Source organism: Sprattus sprattus, assembly GCF_963457725.1.
Source record: "Sprattus sprattus genome assembly, chromosome: 1".
Lineage (NCBI taxonomy): Eukaryota > Metazoa > Chordata > Actinopteri > Clupeiformes > Clupeidae > Sprattus > Sprattus sprattus.
The window spans coordinates 26,593,118-26,611,650 of NC_137920.1; the positions used below are offsets into that span (position 1 = coordinate 26,593,118).

The 18,533-nt window shown below is 41.0% G+C and overlaps 1 protein-coding gene across 1 annotated transcript in view; it reads right to left on the reverse strand.

Moving 5' to 3' along the window:
- LOC308368863 (NLR family CARD domain-containing protein 3-like) overlaps positions 1-18,533 on the reverse strand; it is a gene marked incomplete at both ends in the record, with an annotated part of 150,130 nt that overhangs the window by 70,434 nt on the left and 61,163 nt on the right. The gene's annotated exons all lie outside the window — the stretch shown is intronic.

The window sequence follows — 18,533 nt, forward strand, 5'->3', positions numbered from 1 at the left end:
CATCCAAACCTGAGCCGTCATACTTTGGCATCAATTGTTTGTACGTTTTGGAATGACAATGAAACTTTGCTGGCCTTTACAGTCAATATAATGTTGTTAACTAACTAGTTGGTCATAGTGTCAAAGTAAGCACATTTCAAGAGATTTCGCTAGTTTGAGCCACTAGCTTCCCGTTAGCGATTAGCAATTGATCCATTATGCTGCTTTAAATCACTGTGTGCAAAGTTTTCCATCTTAAAAACAATATTTTTTTTTTTACACCATGTTGTAATTGCGGACGTTGCGGTTAGAAAATCGCGTTTTACCATATCGCGATTTAATCGCAAATGCAATTAATCGTTCAGCCCTAATTTAAAATACTTTCTGACAGTATATTCCCTTAGTAAGTACAAAATCCAAATTGTAGTATGTTGTCAGTGGTAAAATAGACAATGAGTAAAATGTTAACATGTAAAATAAAATAGCTGACAACTTACTTTGGATCAGACTAATAATTAGTAAGGTTAGCATGTCTGCATACCCTCTCGTTTACTCTCACTATTTAACAAACACACACACACACACACACACAGAAACAAAACAAAACAAACACACATATACATACTCAATCACAAAATCACAAGCAAGTATTTCTCCACTCTTGTACATATCAGTATGAGTAAAATGTAAACATGTAGAATATAAAAGCTGACAACTCACTTTTGATCAAATTGTGGTGGTCCACTGCTGAAATTCGGAGGAAGGTGTCCCATGGACCAGTCACTCTTCATAGACACACAGCTGGGCACTGGAGACACTGGTCTGTGTGTCTGTGGCCTGGTTACATAAGGGGAAAAAAGTATAGATACACAGCCAACACTTCTTCCTAATAGTTAGTAGGGTTAGCAAATCTGCATACTCACTCGTTCACTCTCTTACTTTAACACACACACACAACCCCCCCCACACACACACACACACACACACACACACACACTCACTCACACACAAAAACAAACAAACACACACACACACACACACACACACACACACAGAAACAAACAAATCAAACACACACACACACAAACAAACAAACAAAAACAAACAAACAAACAAACAAACAATCTCATCCACTCACGCACACATATCCTGGTTCAAATAATGGTTTTAGCATTTGCCAACACTTTTTGTTTATAGTTAGTGAAGTTAGCATGTCTGCATTCTCATTCCTTCTCTCTCTCTTTAATACACACACAAACAAACACAAACCGACTCAATAACACACTCACACGCAAGTATCTCTCCACTCTTGTACATATCTGTATGAGTAAAATGTAAACGTGTCAAATATAATAGCTGACAACTGACTTTGTATCATACTGTGGTGGTCCACTGATGAAATTCGGAGGAAGGTGTCCCATGGACCAGTCACTCTTCATAGACACACAGCTGGGCACTGGAGGCACTGGTCTGTGTGTCTGTGGCCTGGTTACATAAGGAGACAAAAGTATAGATACAGCCAACATTCTTCCTTATAATTAGTAGGGTAAGCAGATCTGCATACTCACTCGTTCACTCTCTCACTTTAACACAAACACCACACACACACCACACACACACACACACACACACGAACACACACACGAACACACACACACACACACACACACACACACACACACACACACACACACACACACACACACACTGTTAGATTACATAGATTTCAGTCATATGCAATCACAGCAAGGTCCATTCTGTCAATATGCATCTAAGGCCTCACAGACGGGTGCAGGCCTGTTCCCCAACCATTTGGCCCCTGAGACATCAAATAGCTATTGTCCAGGGTCAGGAAGGAAGGAACAGCTGGAGATCAATGGTTGCCAGGACCCCAGACAGACACTTAATTAATTGAGACCTAATTGAGTCAGACCAAATTAGGTCATACTTCCTACTTTCATTTCGGTATTGTTTACATGTTAATTCCATACTATAAGAATCACAACCTTTTTGTAATGAGAAGAAGAAGAAGCAAGGAGACCGACTCCTCAACATGCAGACGTGCCTTGTGCATGCTTGTGTTGTATGGAGCTGATCGTGGCATGTGATTGAATAAACAGATTCTTTCGCTAAGCCGTCTTCCACAAGTCTGTTATTCTGAACAAGCTAACTTGAACCAAGCGTGGGCATCCGAGGATTTTGCCGGAGGACAGCACAAGTTTTCATTTACAGCATAATCTTTCATTTGGTGTTTCCGACCCAGTTTCACGATAAAGGAAGAAAAGAAGCTTCTCAATTCAAACGGTGAGTGCATCTTTTAATTATCGCTGAAAAAACGAACAGAAAGTTGCTGTGTAATGAATTAGAGGCAGTTAGCATGAATACGGATTTGTAAACTAGGGCCTACAAGTGTTATTGTTTTTCTGAGACAGATCATTTGTGTGTAAGTGTTACGATTTCGTAGTCGTAAGCATTCTGAGTTGTATTGTTAAGGGTATCTCTGTAATATTACCTTTTCGGAAAACGATAAGATAACGGTGTAGGCTGTGAACAAACGATTGATAAATTACTTCGGACTGAGGTCCGTGGTGGAAATATCCCCAGTGTTGAATTTTTACAGGGTGAAAGACGCTTATTAGAATTCGCAGTATTAACTGACTGAGCGGTGACTGCAGTGTAGGATTTAGTTTGATAATTATATCGTTGGCTTTTGCGCACAGAAGTGGCATAGCAACGTATACATTTTTCAGAGTGAGCCATTTGATTTGCTGTCCGAGTAAACTGTATTAATTGCAACCATTGGATGGGTAAAAGTGAGTTAGTGAGTTGCAAGAGTAATTTTCATAGCGTTGTGTTTTTGAATTGCCGTCAAAGGAATTCAAACTGGTAGTTCAAGCTGGCCGTTGTCCGAGAGCCTATGAGCTCGCTGAAGTGAAGAACTTCTGTTTATTTGGTTTATTAGAGATTTGGTCAAAAGTCCAGTTGCATAGTTCTACCTTTGTTAAAAATCAAAGATGTTCATGAGAAGTTTTAGCCAGGCCAACAGCGTCCCTATTATGGAGATGGGCGATTTGGCAGTGCGTGGTTTTGACGAGATTACCATGATTGAGACAATCAGAGGTTTTTTGAAAGGTCATTTTAAAATGAATGAGACCGAGAGGAAAATCGGACTCAAATATAATATTCTGCCCGACAATGGGATATGGCCTCTTGATGACATTAGGCGCAGTTTTGAAAAACTCTTGCGCGAAAAAGACAAAATCTCACTTTCTCTCGTCATTTTGGATCACATAATGCGCCGTCAGAGGGCACAAGAACAAATTGAATCAGACAGAATTCTGAAGATTGAGAGAGATAAGGTATCGTCACTTGAAGGTGAATTGGCTAAAGTGAAACATGAAAAGACTGAATTAGAATGGCACCTGACTGTTGACAACACTATTCTAGCACTTGCAAATGATGTGAAGACATTGAAAGCAAGACAGGCTAGGAACGACCAAGAGATATCACATCTCACAGAACAAAGTGCGCACCCCCCTCCCAAGGAGAGGGAGAGACCAAAGGCATTTGGAACAATGCCATTTGATAATTGTGGGTCAAAGGACATGAATGACTCAGGTGTTAATATTGGCTTGGCCAAATTGAGACCTTTAACATCCAGATATACTGGTGGAAATGTACTGCACTCTTATAAATCTGCAAAGCCGCAAGATATTGACGAATGGTCGAAAGATCTGCAACATCCGCGTAAAGCAGGGATGGATATTTGGTCCAAGATTACCCGGTTGCAAAAGATTTATCAGTTGCACCCATATGACGGCGTTTCACTTTTATGCACTGTGTTAAACAACACTGAGGCTGACAAGGTGAAGCGAGATGTTGATGTTGGATTAGGAGAGGATCAACAGAACCTAGTTAATGGCTGGAAGGCAGTCCGTGAGTGGATTCAGGAGGCTACCAATGCGACTACAGATTGGGGTAAAATATCTGGTTGTAGACAGATGGCTAATGAAGCGGTGGATGATTTTGCCCAAAGATTTGCTGAAGCATTTTTAAGACATTCAGGCATGAGCGGGATGACAGAGGAGAATGTTATGACCAATAACAACGGTGCCTTGAAGGCAAATTTCTTGCATAATACTGTCCCTGAGCTCAGAAGTATTGTGAAGTTGACCACACCCGGCTGGGAAGACACAACGTTCACCTTTGAGATGCTTATTAGTGTAGCAAGGCGACTGGAACGTGACACAGAACAAAAGATCAGAAGGGTCTGCATCCATGGCACACACACAGATCCAGAGTGCATGTTTAGAAATGAGAAATTTGGTAATCAAGGTGACCCTAGACGCATCAGAACTAGGAAAATAGAGACATCTAGATGTAGGTCGGGAAGAAAATCACATGATGTATGCCCTAAGTGTAAGAATTATGGCCATTGGGCTAGAGAATGCAGGTCTCAGGGCAGAGGCAGACATGCTTCTCATTTTAACTATAACAACAGAGATGATGAAAGCATGGTCAATAATTATCAGAAACGAGCCCTTAACCACCTGAATATTTGCAATGACGAGAGTCAGCACGGTACAACATTGACGAGAGCAGTCCAGAGAGCCAGAGTGGTAATGAGGTATCCAGAGCCACTTGATGGGGAACATACTTTGAAGTGTGAAAGACCACTCAAAGTAGGTACACTTTGTTCTGCTGCAGTCACTGTACAGGGAGAACTGATGCCACCCACAGCACATAATGCATGGCCCCAGAACAACCCTCTCTGGTGGAGTGCAAGGAAAAAACATGATTACGGCTAACCTCAAGTCATGCACTTTTGTGTTAATCATAACATTACTTTTAGCAATGATATGATGATTGGATGGGAATTTAGATGATGACTTGTATGGACATGAATATGAGATAGGGGTTAATGATAAAGGTCACGGGCCGTATTCACAAAGGCTTTTATCTTACCACTAGGAGTGCTCCTAACTCGCGCTAAAACCTTTTACGTAGGAGTCATTTCTTAAAAGTGATTCACAACGGCTCTGAGACCTACTCATACTAAGGATAATACCAACTCCTAAGCTTAAGATAAAAACTCCGTTGCTATGGATGACGTCGCTTCTCATGCACGAGTTTAGAAGGGGTGAGGACGGTGATTGGTTGTTGACAGGCTCTCTCATTAAAAACTCATTCGTGACGTCTCTCTAACAATCCCACTATATCGACTGAAAATAAGAGAATAACCTAGGCTTCAAATTAAGTCATATTAAATAGTTATGGACAGTGCAGTTAGCAGAATGCACAGGCATGATGACAAGTTTGTGCATCCAACGGGAATGACACTTTGCACGTTAAGAGAAATATAAAGCGATCAATATAAAATATGGCAATTGCATGTAATCAAGGCAGTAATAATTAAAGCACCCAGCAAACTGTAAGGCTATTATATTTCCAGCCCTTGACCACTTCAAATATCAGCACATGCGGCCCTTTAAGCCCTCCAATCTTAATTGATCAAAGCGAAACGAACGTGAAACGTATAGCCTATGCCTACTGGTCCCAGGACCAATAGCCACTGTCACCCCAGCGGCATCCAGCTGGTAAGTTCTCAAAAACCTGCCGCTCTCCGTTGAAATGCACAAGTCATCGGTACATCCAACTGTTGGATGATGTGGGGTCTACAGTGCGTTGATAGTTTGATGAATTAAACGGCTGAATGATGATCCCCAGTGTCGTCATTTGCGTTTTCCGCGAAGCCAAATAGCCTATCTTTATGTTTCCAAACATTTCACTTCGGGACACATCGTTGTTTAAAGGCGTCATTGCATCCCGCGCTAATTCTACGACAATATTAATACCTTCACGGTTTAAGCAATGTCTTTTATCAATTCCAAGTCGGCTGCAGCCATCTTACGATTTTTTGTGAATAGGTCTTAGTGACTTAGGAGTCCTCATGAGGAGTTTTAAGCTGTCCTAGACTTAGGTGCTACTTTTAGGGATAAAATATTTTGTGAATTGCTCTTAGTAAAAAAAATTAGGAGTCCTACATTTAAGACTGACACGCCCATTATTTTTAGGAGTTTCTCCTAATTTCGCCACTTATGAGCTACTTTTAGCCCTAAGATTCTTTGTGAATACGGCCCCAGATCCCTAGTATTAAGGCAGTTTAAATGTTCAATGTTGTGTTTTTTTAAGTTTGTTTGTTCTGGTCATATGAATGAGATGCCACATTCTTGGAATATGTGATACTGCCGCTGTTTTCTCTGTTTGTATTTCAGAACAAGTCCAAGGTGCAGCATGAGGGGAACTGGAACGCAGGAACCATTGAACCGCTGCACTGACCAAGCCATCACCGTTGTCCAGATTGACCTCACCCGTTGGACAGCAGTGACGACACAACATTCAAAGCCTGACATCAGAAACTGATGGACCAGAGATGCATATAGTCGCCACTCACAGCATGTGGAACGCATGGGTCGCTGTGCAAAAGCAGGACTGTGAAATAATTTGACTCAAACAAATTAAGGGGATGTTTTGCTTTCACCTGTTAATTCATAACCCAGAGCAGCTGATTTGACGACATCAGCTGGCAACATGAGAGTGACGTCGCCAAAGTGCATCGAGTGGATGGAAATTATCATCCTGACTATGATGATCTTCACCCCAGACGTCTCCTCCTCATAGGATAGCCACCAAGAGACGGACGTCAAGGTGGCTATGAATGGGAGTATGTTCGTTTGTGAGAAACATGCCTATTCACATTTACCCCCGGACTGGAGCAGGAGTGCTGTACTTACATAAGAATATTTCCACATACATACAGGACATTTACACAAATGTAAAGCGTTTGAAAACGCAACCTGGTTGGGGTGGGTAGGTTCATGGGGAGACTACTCTGGAATCATTCGGACGATTATGTCTTTATGTTTATTGTTCCCATTTTGAGCGTTTATGCAGTGATCAGATTTTCTATGTGTATTATTGTCAGGATGACTACAAGACCGCCACACATAGCCCACATTAAGAAGGATCTCATCGATACTACATCACAGATTTAATCGCATATGAATAACAAGGATGGTACCTAGTCGCCACTTGCAGCTTGCCGAGGGGTAAGGATTGCTACATATATCGTAGAATCATGAAAGAATTTTCCCGAAGAAGGTTTTTCGCTTTCATCTGTAAGATAAGGGACTTGGTACCCATATTAGAAAAAAAAACACCACGAATAACCACTACACTAATGATTAGCCACTACACTATGGAGATATATGTGTTTGTTTACATTTTTCTTTGTTATTTGTTTATCATTTTTTTATTGTGATCATGATGTAAGAATATTTGATGATCAAAGGGTGGGGTTGTTAGATTACATAGATTTCAGTCATATGCAATCACAGCAAGGTCCATTCTGTCAATATGCATCTAAGGCCTCACAGACGGGTGCAGGCCTGTTCCCCAACCATTTGGCCCCTGAGACATCAAATAGCTATTGTCCAGGGTCAGGAAGGAAGGAACAGCTGGAGATCAATGGTTGCCAGGACCCCAGACAGACACTTAATTAATTGAGACCTAATTGAGTCAGACCAAATTAGGTCATACTTCCTACTTTCATTTCGGTATTGTTTACATGTTAATTCCATACTATAAGAATCACAACCTTTTTGTAATGAGAAGAAGAAGAAGCAAGGAGACCGACTCCTCAACATGCAGACGTGCCTTGTGCATGCTTGTGTTGTATGGAGCTGATCGTGGCATGTGATTGAATAAACACATTCTTTCGCTAAGCCGTCTTCCACAAGTCTGTTATTCTGAACAAGCTAACTTGAACCAAGCGTGGGCATCCGAGGATTTTGCCGGAGGACAGCACAAGTTTTCATTTACAGCATAATCTTTCAACACACACACACACACACACACACACACACACACAGAAACAAACAAATCAAACACACACACACACAAACAAACAAACAAAAACAAACAATCTCATCCACTCACGCACACATATCCTGGTTCAAATAATGATTTTAGCATTTGCCCACACTTGTTGTTTATAGTTAGTGAAGTTAGCATGTCTGCATTCTCATTCCTTCTCTCTCTCTTTAATACACACACAAACAAACACAAACCGACTCAATAACACACTCACACGCAAGTATCTCTCCACTCTTGTACATATCTGTATGAGTAAAATGTAAACGTGTCAAATATAATAGCTGACAACTGACTTTGTATCATACTGTGGTGGTCCACTGATGAAATTCGGAGGAAGGTGTCCCATGGACCAGTCACTCTTCATAGACACACAGCTGGGCACTGGAGACACTGGTCTGTGTGTCTGTGGCCTGGTTACATAAGGAGACAAAAGTATAGATACAGCCAACATTCTTCCTTATAATTAGTAGGGTAAGCAGATCTGCATACTCACTCGTTCACTCTCTCACTTTAACACAAACACCACACACACACACACACACACACACACACACACACACACACACACACACACACACACACACACACACACACACACACACACACACACACACACACACACACACACACACACACACACACAAACACACAAAACAACCAAACACACACACATACTCAATCACAAAATCACAAGCAAGTTACTCTCCACTCTTGTACTTATCTGTATGAGTAAAATGTAAACATGTCAAATATAAAAGCTGAGAGCTCACTTGGGATCAGACTGTGCCGGTCCACTGCTGAGATTGGGAGGAAGGTGTCCCATGGACCAGTCACTCTTCATAGACACACAGCTGGGCACTGGAGACACTGATCTGTGTGTCTGTGGCCTGGTAACATAAGGAGACACAATAATAGATTTACTTAACTAACACTTCTTACTAATAGTCAGTAGGATTTGCATGTTTGCATACTTTCTCGTTCACGCTTTCTCTGTCACTCTCTTAAATACACACACACACACACCACACACACACACACACACACACACACACACACACACACACACACACACATCACTCTCATCAACTCACACACAAACACATCCTAGGTCAAATAATGGATTCAGCATTTCCCAACACTACTTCCTAATAGTTAGTAAAGTAAGCATGTCTGCATACTCTTTCGTTCACGCTCCCTCTGTCTGTCTCTTTAACACACACACAAAAACAAACAAACACACACACACACACACACACACACACACACAGAAACAAACAAATCAAACACACACACACACACAAACAAACAAACAAAAACAAACAAACAAACAAACAAACAATCTCATCCACTCACGCACACATATCCTGGTTCAAATAATGGTTTTAGGATTTGCCAACACTTTTTGTTTATAGTTAGTGAAGTTAGCATGTCTGCATTCTCATTCCTTCTCTCTCTCTTTAATACACACACAAACAAACACAAACCGACTCAATAACACACTCACACGCAAGTATCTCTCCACTCTTGTACATATCTGTATGAGTAAAATGTAAACGTGTCAAATATAATAGCTGACAACTGACTTTGTATCATACTGTGGTGGTCCACTGATGAAATTCGGAGGAAGGTGTCCCATGGACCAGTCACTCTTCATAGACACACAGCTGGGCACTGGAGACACTGGTCTGTGTGTCTGTGGCCTGGTTACATAAGGAGACAAAAGTATAGATACAGCAAACATTCTTCCTTATAATTAGTAGGGTAAGCAGATCTGCATACTCACTCGTTCACTCTCTCACTTTAACACAAACACCACACACACACCACACACACACACACACACACACGAACACACACACGAACACACACACACACACACACACACACACACACACAAACACACACCACACACACACACACGCCAGTAATTCTCCACTCTTGTCCATATCTGTATGTGTAAACTGCAAACATGTCAAATATAATAGCTGACAACTGACTTTGGATCATACTGTGGGGGTCCACTGATGAAATTCGGAGGAAGATGTCCCATGGACCAGTCACTCTTCATAGACACACAGCTGGGCACTGGAGACACTGGTCTGTGTGTCTGTGGCCTGGTTACATAAGGAGACAAAAGTATAGATACAGCCAACATTCTTCCTTATAATTAGTAGGGTAAGCAGATCTGCATACTCACTCGTTCACTCTCTCACTTTAACACAAACACCACACACACACCACACACACACACACACACACACAAACACACACACGAACACACACACACACACACACACACACACACACACACACACACACACACACACACACACACACACACACACACACACACACACACACACACACACACACACACACAAACACACACCACACACACACACACGCCAGTAATTCTCCACTCTTGTCCATATCTGTATGTGTAAACTGCAAACATGTCAAATATAATAGCTGACAACTGACTTTGGATCATACTGTGGGGGTCCACTGATGAAATTCGGAGGAAGATGTCCCATGGACCAGTCACTCTTCATAGACACACAGCTGGGCATTGGAGACACTGGTCTGTGTGTCTGTGGCCTGGTAACATAAGTAAACACAATAATATATTTACTTAACTAACACTTCTTCCTAATAGTCAGTAGGATTTGCATGTTTGCATACTTTCTCGTTCACGCTTTCTCTGTCACTCTCTTAAACTCACACACTCACATACAGTGGTGTAGTGGTCCCTGGAGAAGTGGTCTTAATTCTGCTATTTTTTTAAGCAGCCCATACAGCACAGGATAAACACCCTGTTTTGAGAAGTGGGTATACTCAATGCTGACTGAAAAATAAGTGCACCGCACATCGCACACACACAAACACACACACACTCAATCACAAACACACACCACATGCAAGTAATTCTCCACTCTTGTACATATCTGTATGTGTAAAATTCAAACATGTCAAATATAATAGCTGACAACTGACTTTGGATCATACTGTGGGGGTCCACTGCTGAAATTGGGAGGGCGTTCCATGGACCACTCACTCTTCATAGACACACAGCTGGGCACTGGAGACACTGGTCTGTGTGTCTGTGGCCTGGTTACATTAGGAGGCAAAATAATAGAGTAAGCTAACACTTCTTCCTAATAGTTATTAAGGTTAGCATGTCTGCATACTCTCTTCTTCACTCTCTCCCTTTAACACAAACACACACTCACACACACAAACACACACAAATAAACACACACTCACACTCAATCACAAATACACACACATGCAAGTAATTCTCCACTCTTGTAAATATCTGTATGAGTAAATGTAAAAATATCAAATATACAGTAATAGCTGACAACTGACTTTGAACCAGACTGTGTCAAGTCAAGTCAAGTCAAGTCAAGTCAAGTCTTTTATTGTCAGATGCACAGAACAACAGAGTCGGTCTGGGCACTGAAATTCTAAGGACAGGACACCGTACCACACTACCATAACATAACAAGACATAACATAACAAGACATAACATAACAAGACATAACATAACGTACTCCACATGATATAACATAACATACCATATCTTAACAATAAGTACTAAACATAAGATATACCTATGAAAGACAAATTATAGTAAACCTACTAGATAAACAATAAATATGCAATATACGTAGATACTAAGCATAAATACACATACTAAACAGATAGGGCTATACTGAACATATAATACACATAATAGCCTGAACTAACCTAGGACCTATACTAACCATGAAACACAGAGACATAGACGCTTCATGTATGTGGGTAGTGCAATATTGCAAGTGTAGTGCAAACAGCAGTGAAAGTGAGCCTGTGTAAAGTAAAGTGGCAAGTGAGAAGTGGCGAGTGTAAAGTGACGAGAGTGCGAGAGTGCATTATTGTCCATTTAGAAGTCTGATGGCCTTTGGATAGAGGCCTTTTCCACTTTAGATCTGTTGATGTGAAGGGGTGTGCTCCACCCCCCCCTGTCCACAATCATCTCCTTAGTTTTACTGAAGTTATGAGAGAGGTTATTTTCCTGACACCATGTTGTTAGGGTGTCAACCTCCTCTCTGTAGGCTGACTAGTCATTGTTAGTGATGAGGCCTACGGTGGTTATGTCATCAGCAAACTTCACGATGAGGTTGGAACTGTGCATTGCCGCAGAGTCTTGAGTGAAAAAGGAGAACAGGAGGGGGCTAAGCACACAGCCCTGGGGGGGTGCCAGTGTTTGTGATCATTCTGGCTGACATGCGGTCACCAAGTCTCCCCACCTGTGGCCTCCCCGTCAGGAAGAATTAAGAGAGCAACACAAACGGTGTGCGTGAAGGAAATTAGTTCCTGTGCCCAATACTGTCTGCAATATGACATAGGCTACTACCGACAGGTTTATTAACGGAGAACATAGGCTACCATAGTTGACTAAGCTAAAAGTTACGATATCAAATGTGCCTGTTTTCATGAATGATGAGTTGCCTTGAGTTGAACTTGAGTGTCACATGAGGAAAAACACTGTACCACCAAAACCGTTTACGCATCTCTACCCAGGCTAATCTTAGAATTCAGAAAAAACCTCTTAGTAACCACTCACACAGGCTCTCTCTTCCCATTAAGATCGCAGCGTAAATAAGCACTCTTAGCAGTTAGGCACCCAGTGAGCTGTTTTTGGTGATAGCAACAAATGTATTTTCTTTGTAGGGCTGATACTCAACGCTATCGTCCCGTGCCGCTCCTGCACTGCGATTACCGATTGTGTCGACACGTGTACTTCCGGTATGGATGATCATTTTATATTTACTTAATATGTTTTATTAAATGTCACAAATCTAGGATAATCCATATTTAGTCGAGGTGAATATTATTCTGCGGGAGGCTACTACCTCACCGTAAGATAAATTAAGTGCAGGGAATGGTCCAAGCCCAGTCAGCTCTATAACAGATTTTTCAAACCTGCATGCGGACGTAACTACGTATGATTTGCCATTCTGAATTATCAGAAGGGACACAAAGGGCCGGGAAAGACAAGTGCAAGTTGGAGCTGAGGTCCGGGACGCGATAAGGCACAATTTGCGTGGGCGAGAGTCGCCACTTCGCTTCACGCGAATCAGGCACAACTCGCTTCACGCGAATCAGGCACAATTCGAGTGGGCGAGACTCGCCACTTTGTGAATGAAGCGCGCTTCACCTAGGACGCGATCTGAATTGCACAGAGACGGTCGCATATGAGACATACTATACGTTGTTGAGACTCTTAAAGATCTTGGCCTACTATATACCACTTTGTGAATGAAGCGTTGAGACTCTTATTAAAGATCTTACTCATTCTCACAAAGACAAAACAAATAGCTACACGTAGCCTATAAACGTTATTGAGACCCTTATTAAAGATCTTACTCATTCTCGTGGTTGAAAGCCGGTAACAAAACAGAGACAAATAGCTACACGGTCAAGCAATGTCGTTTAATGTAATTTACTTCAAAAACCAACAATCAGAGTCTAATGGCTCTGGTTCCAAGACAGAAAAACCAGGTCTGATGGCCCATCAACCTAGACAAAAGGCCAGGAGCCGCCTTGATGGTTCTAACCTGGTGCTGTGTAAACTACCTTGTGTGGGTTGAATTTATTTATTTATTTATTTTTTTTCAGCCACTTAACATTTTATAGTGTATTCATATCTATGTCTACTTATGTAAGGGATAACGGCCGACGAGCTGTCCAGTTATACGAATTTAATGGACGCTGTGGGGCAAAGAACACCACGACGCGGAGCGGAGTGGTGTTGCGCCGCAGAAGTCCATTAAATTCGTATAACTGGACAGCTCGGAGGCCGTTATCCCGCTTATCTCCCGTTTACAACATCCAAAAATGTTTTTATTATTATTATTTAGAATTTCCTTTATCTTTAGGAAATTTAATATGCATAATAACCTGATGAATTCTTGATTTGAAGCCTAGTGCTCCCGTTAGAGAAAGTAGTGAGAAAGTAGTGCGTGGAACCGGACCTTTAGTTTCCCCAGGCGTTGCTGCAAAGTGACACTCATGAGCTCACCTCTGTAAAGTAATCGGACACACGGACACAGGTATTGTTCATAAGGTTTTACTATTTACAGTTGAACTCCACGTTTCCGTTGATGGTGAAGTTGGACAGAGCAACAGGGAGGTCAAGTTTAGTAATTTTGGTCGAAGGCTAGTTAGCCGTGTGAGCTACCATCTGTTACAATGGGTTTTTTTTCTAAGCGCTAACAGCCACCTACAAATAATATTCGAGACTTTCAGTTAAGAATTCCTATACTCTGCAACATTCGTGTAGAACATAAACAACTAACCGAGTAAATTTAGACATATAAAAAGTCGTGTAGATAGCTTAATTGACATAAAACATTGCCCACTAACTTGTCCCAACACGCCGCCATCTTGGTTCAAATTATCCTAGCTGTCAAAAAATAAACGTTACGTTGGTTGTCAATGGTAACCATTCAAGAGCATTGATATGGAACGGCGATTTAACGTTTCTACTGGGACTACGTCCAAGGTGTCCATCTATACGAACTTAATGTACACCCCATTAGCCAATCAGAAAACAGTATTTCGTTCCAGAGGGAGATCATTAAAATTGTTGTCCCTATTCATTGTATTTATCATTTCATGCCTCCTACCTCATATTCATTGTATATATATATATATATATATCATGCCTCTTACCTCATATTCATTGTACTTATATATTATCATGTCTCTTACCTCATTCATAACTTCTATTGCTACCTTCACCTGTACCTGTATAATATCTGCACTAATGACCAACTATTGCTGCCAATGTTACTACTGCTCATACCCCATATACAGTGGGAAAAATAAGTATTTGAACCCCTGCTGACTTCGCACGTTTGGCCACTTGCAAAGAAATGTGTGATCTAGAATTTTAATGGTAGGTGTATTTTAACAGTGAGAAACAGAATATCAACAAAAAAATCCAGAAAACTGCATTTTATAAGATTTATGACTTTATTTGCATTTGATGCAAAAAATAAGTATTTGAACCCCCAAGCAAACAGCAAGAATTATGGCTCCCAATGGCCAGTTATGTGCCCAAAAAGCACACAGAATAGTCCTCATTAGGTCTTACAAGGTATACCTGATCTCAACTGGTGACCTGTATAAAAGAAACCTGTCCAAAGAATCATACTTCACACCTTCAACATCACCACCATGGGCAACAGCAAAGAGCTGTCCAAGGACGTCAGAGATAAGATTGTAGACTGCACAAGGCTGGAATGGGCTACAAAACCACCGGCAAGCAGCTTGGTGAGAAGCAGATAACTATTGGTGTGATTATTCATAAATGGAAGCAACACCAAACAACTGTCACCCGCTCTAGGTCTGGGGCTCCATGCAAGATATCCCCTCGTGCGGAATCAGTGATCATTCGAAAGGTGCAGAATAACCCCAGAACTACACAGGGGGAGCTTGTGAATGATCTCAAGGCAGCTGGGACCAGAGTCACCAAGAAAACCATTGGCAACACACCATGCCGTAATTTTTTGAAGTACTGCAGCACTCGCAAGGTCCCCCTGCTCAAGGAAGCGCATGTACAGGGCCATCTGAAGTTTACCATTGCACATTTGAATGATTCTAGGGAGGATTGGGAGACAAAATGTGGTCAGATGATACCAAAATCAAGCTTTTTGGCATCAACTCGACTTGCCGTGTTTGACAGGGGGGGGGAATGCTGAATATGACCCCAAGAGTACATCATACCCACCATCAACCATGGAGGTGGAAACATTATGCTTTGGGGCTGTTTCTCTGCCAAGGGTACAGGACGACTCCACCGCATCAAGGGGACTATGGATGGGGCCATGTAACGTGGAATATTGGGCTTGAACCTCATTCCCTCCCATTGAAAACACAACCTTTAAGATTTGGAGAGGATCTGGAAAGAGGAGTGGACCAAAATCCCTCCTGAGATGTTTGTAAACCTGGTGACCTGGTGACCAACTACAAGAAACATCTGTGCTTGCCAATAAGGGTTATTCCACCAAGTACTAAGTAATTTTTGTCAGTCAGTTTCGGGGGTTCAAATACTTATTTTTTGCATCAAATGCAAATAAAGTCATAAATGTTATAAAATGCATTTTTCTGGATTTTTTTGTTGTTATTCTGTTTCTCACTGTTAATATGCACCTACCATTACAATTATAGATCACACATTTCTTTGCAAGTGGCCAAACCTGTGAAATCGCAAGGGGTTCAAATACTTATTTTCCCCACTGTATCTTGTACTGTCTTATCATACTGTATATATCCCATTTATTTTTCTTTATATTACCACTATACATATGCAGAATACTCTGCAATCTTCTGCTATGGTTCTTCTGGTTAGATTCCGTTGCATTGTACTTAAATCATATCATGACTCTTACCTAGGGATGGGAACCGAAACCCGGTTCTTGTTTAGAACCGGTTCCTAATGAGCCGAATCTTTGGAATCGTTAGCCAAATTCATAACCGGGTCTGTTAACGGACCTCTGTGCCGTTTGCGCATGCGCGAACTCTCCCTTTAAAAAATCAGACCGCAGCAGAAATGGCAACTAGACAGAAGCGATCTAAAGTGTGGCTTTATTTCACTCGAACAAATGCAAACATGGTCACTTGTAACGTCTGTACAACATGTATTTCGTCAAAAGGAGGAGGTACATCTACTATGAATAAGCACTTGAGCACACAACATGGTATTAAATTACAAGATTGTCATGTGTTTGATGCCTGCAGCAGCTCAACTAACGACGGCGCTTCATCCCTAACTTACCAAGGTAAACTCCTCAAAATGTTTTATCACAACGGTGTTACTCGTGTGTTATCAGCAAACGTTTGCGTTGTCGTGTTAACCATAACTAAACTTAGCATTTAATTGCTTAACAGAATGGGCGATGTTGGACATTGTCATATAACGTAGGCTAGCTTAGCTGTAGAATCTTCTATTTTCAGCTGTTGGCTTGAGGCAGAGGCAGTGCTTGCCTCCCCTCTGTTGGTTCTAGAAAGTTTGCTGATAACACACGAGTAACACCGTTATGATAAAACATTTTGAGGAGTTTACCTTAAGTCAGGGATGAAGCGCAAAAGACTCCGTTAATAATGGCGTTGTCTAGCAACGCGTGCAGCTCCCTAGATATGGATACGTTTCTCTTTCAATTCAGTGGCAGCAATAGTTAAGTTTTAAATATACTGAATGCCTAGTTTGCGAATCATCTTTGTTCAAATACGTATGTGAGGCATTGTGTGCATGATACAAGTAAGTATGTTTCAGTACGTTATTGTGTTTGTAGTGGGTTCTACATTGCTATTAGAAGCGTTAAGGATAATAGTTCGCGATTAGCCAAACAACCAAGCAACCTACAAAAAAATATACAGTCCTTTACTCAATAACAAGGGCTTCATGTCAGATCAGAAAATTCAACGATTTTGTTAGTGCCATTTTATTGCCAGATTTAGTTTATCTCAAGAGTGCAATGAGGAAGGGGTTTAGATTGGACTAACTTAAACTAAACCTGGATGTATTGTAATATTCCAACAATTATGAGACATTTCCTGAGGTATATCTGCTCTGGAAAAGAAAGATCAGTAGGTAGCAGAGGAAGGGTTGTATAGGTGTTGTTTGCTATTTCACTCATACACTCATCTGATACAGTATAGATGAGTGAATGAGTGAAATAGCAATCAACAGTGCTCTGCAATGTCAATGTATAGCTTTAGAGTTGACACTCTCACCACATATGCATTTAAATATTGTTGTTTTATATTTAGTGGCAAGAATGTCTGTTTTTTTTAATAAAAGTTTTTGGTTATTTATGTAAACATTCTGTTTATGGTGTGTACAGCATTCTAGATATTTATATAAAAGAACATTAATGTAAAAAATCCGTTTGTGCTCTTTTTTCACCCCTTACCCAATAAGAATCGATAAGAGAATCGATAAGGAATCGAATCGATAAGCAGGAATCGATAAGGAACCGGAATCGTTAAAATCTTAAAGGTTCTCATCCCTACTCTTACCTCATATTCATTGTACTTATATCTTATCATGTCTCTTACCTCATATTCATTGTACTTTCATCTTATCATGTCTCTTACCTCATTCATAACTTCTATTGCTACCTTCACCTGTACCTGTATCATATCTGCCCTAATGACCAACTATTGCTGCCAATGTTACTACTGCTCATACCCCATATATATTGTACTGTCATATCATACCGTATATATCCCATCTATTTATTTTTATATTACCACTATATGCAGAATACTCTGCACTCTTCTGCTATGGTTCTTCTGGTTAGATTCTGTTGCATTGTACTTTTATCATATCATGACTCTTACCTCATATTCATTGTAGCCTACTTATATATTATCATGTCTCTTACCTCATTCATAGCTTATATTGCTACCTTCACCTGTACCTGTATCATATCTGCACTAATGACCAACTATTGCTGCCAATGTTACTACTGCTGCTCATACCCCATATATCTTGTACTGTCATATCATACTGTATATCCCATCTATTTATTTTTACATTACCACTATACATATGCAGAATACT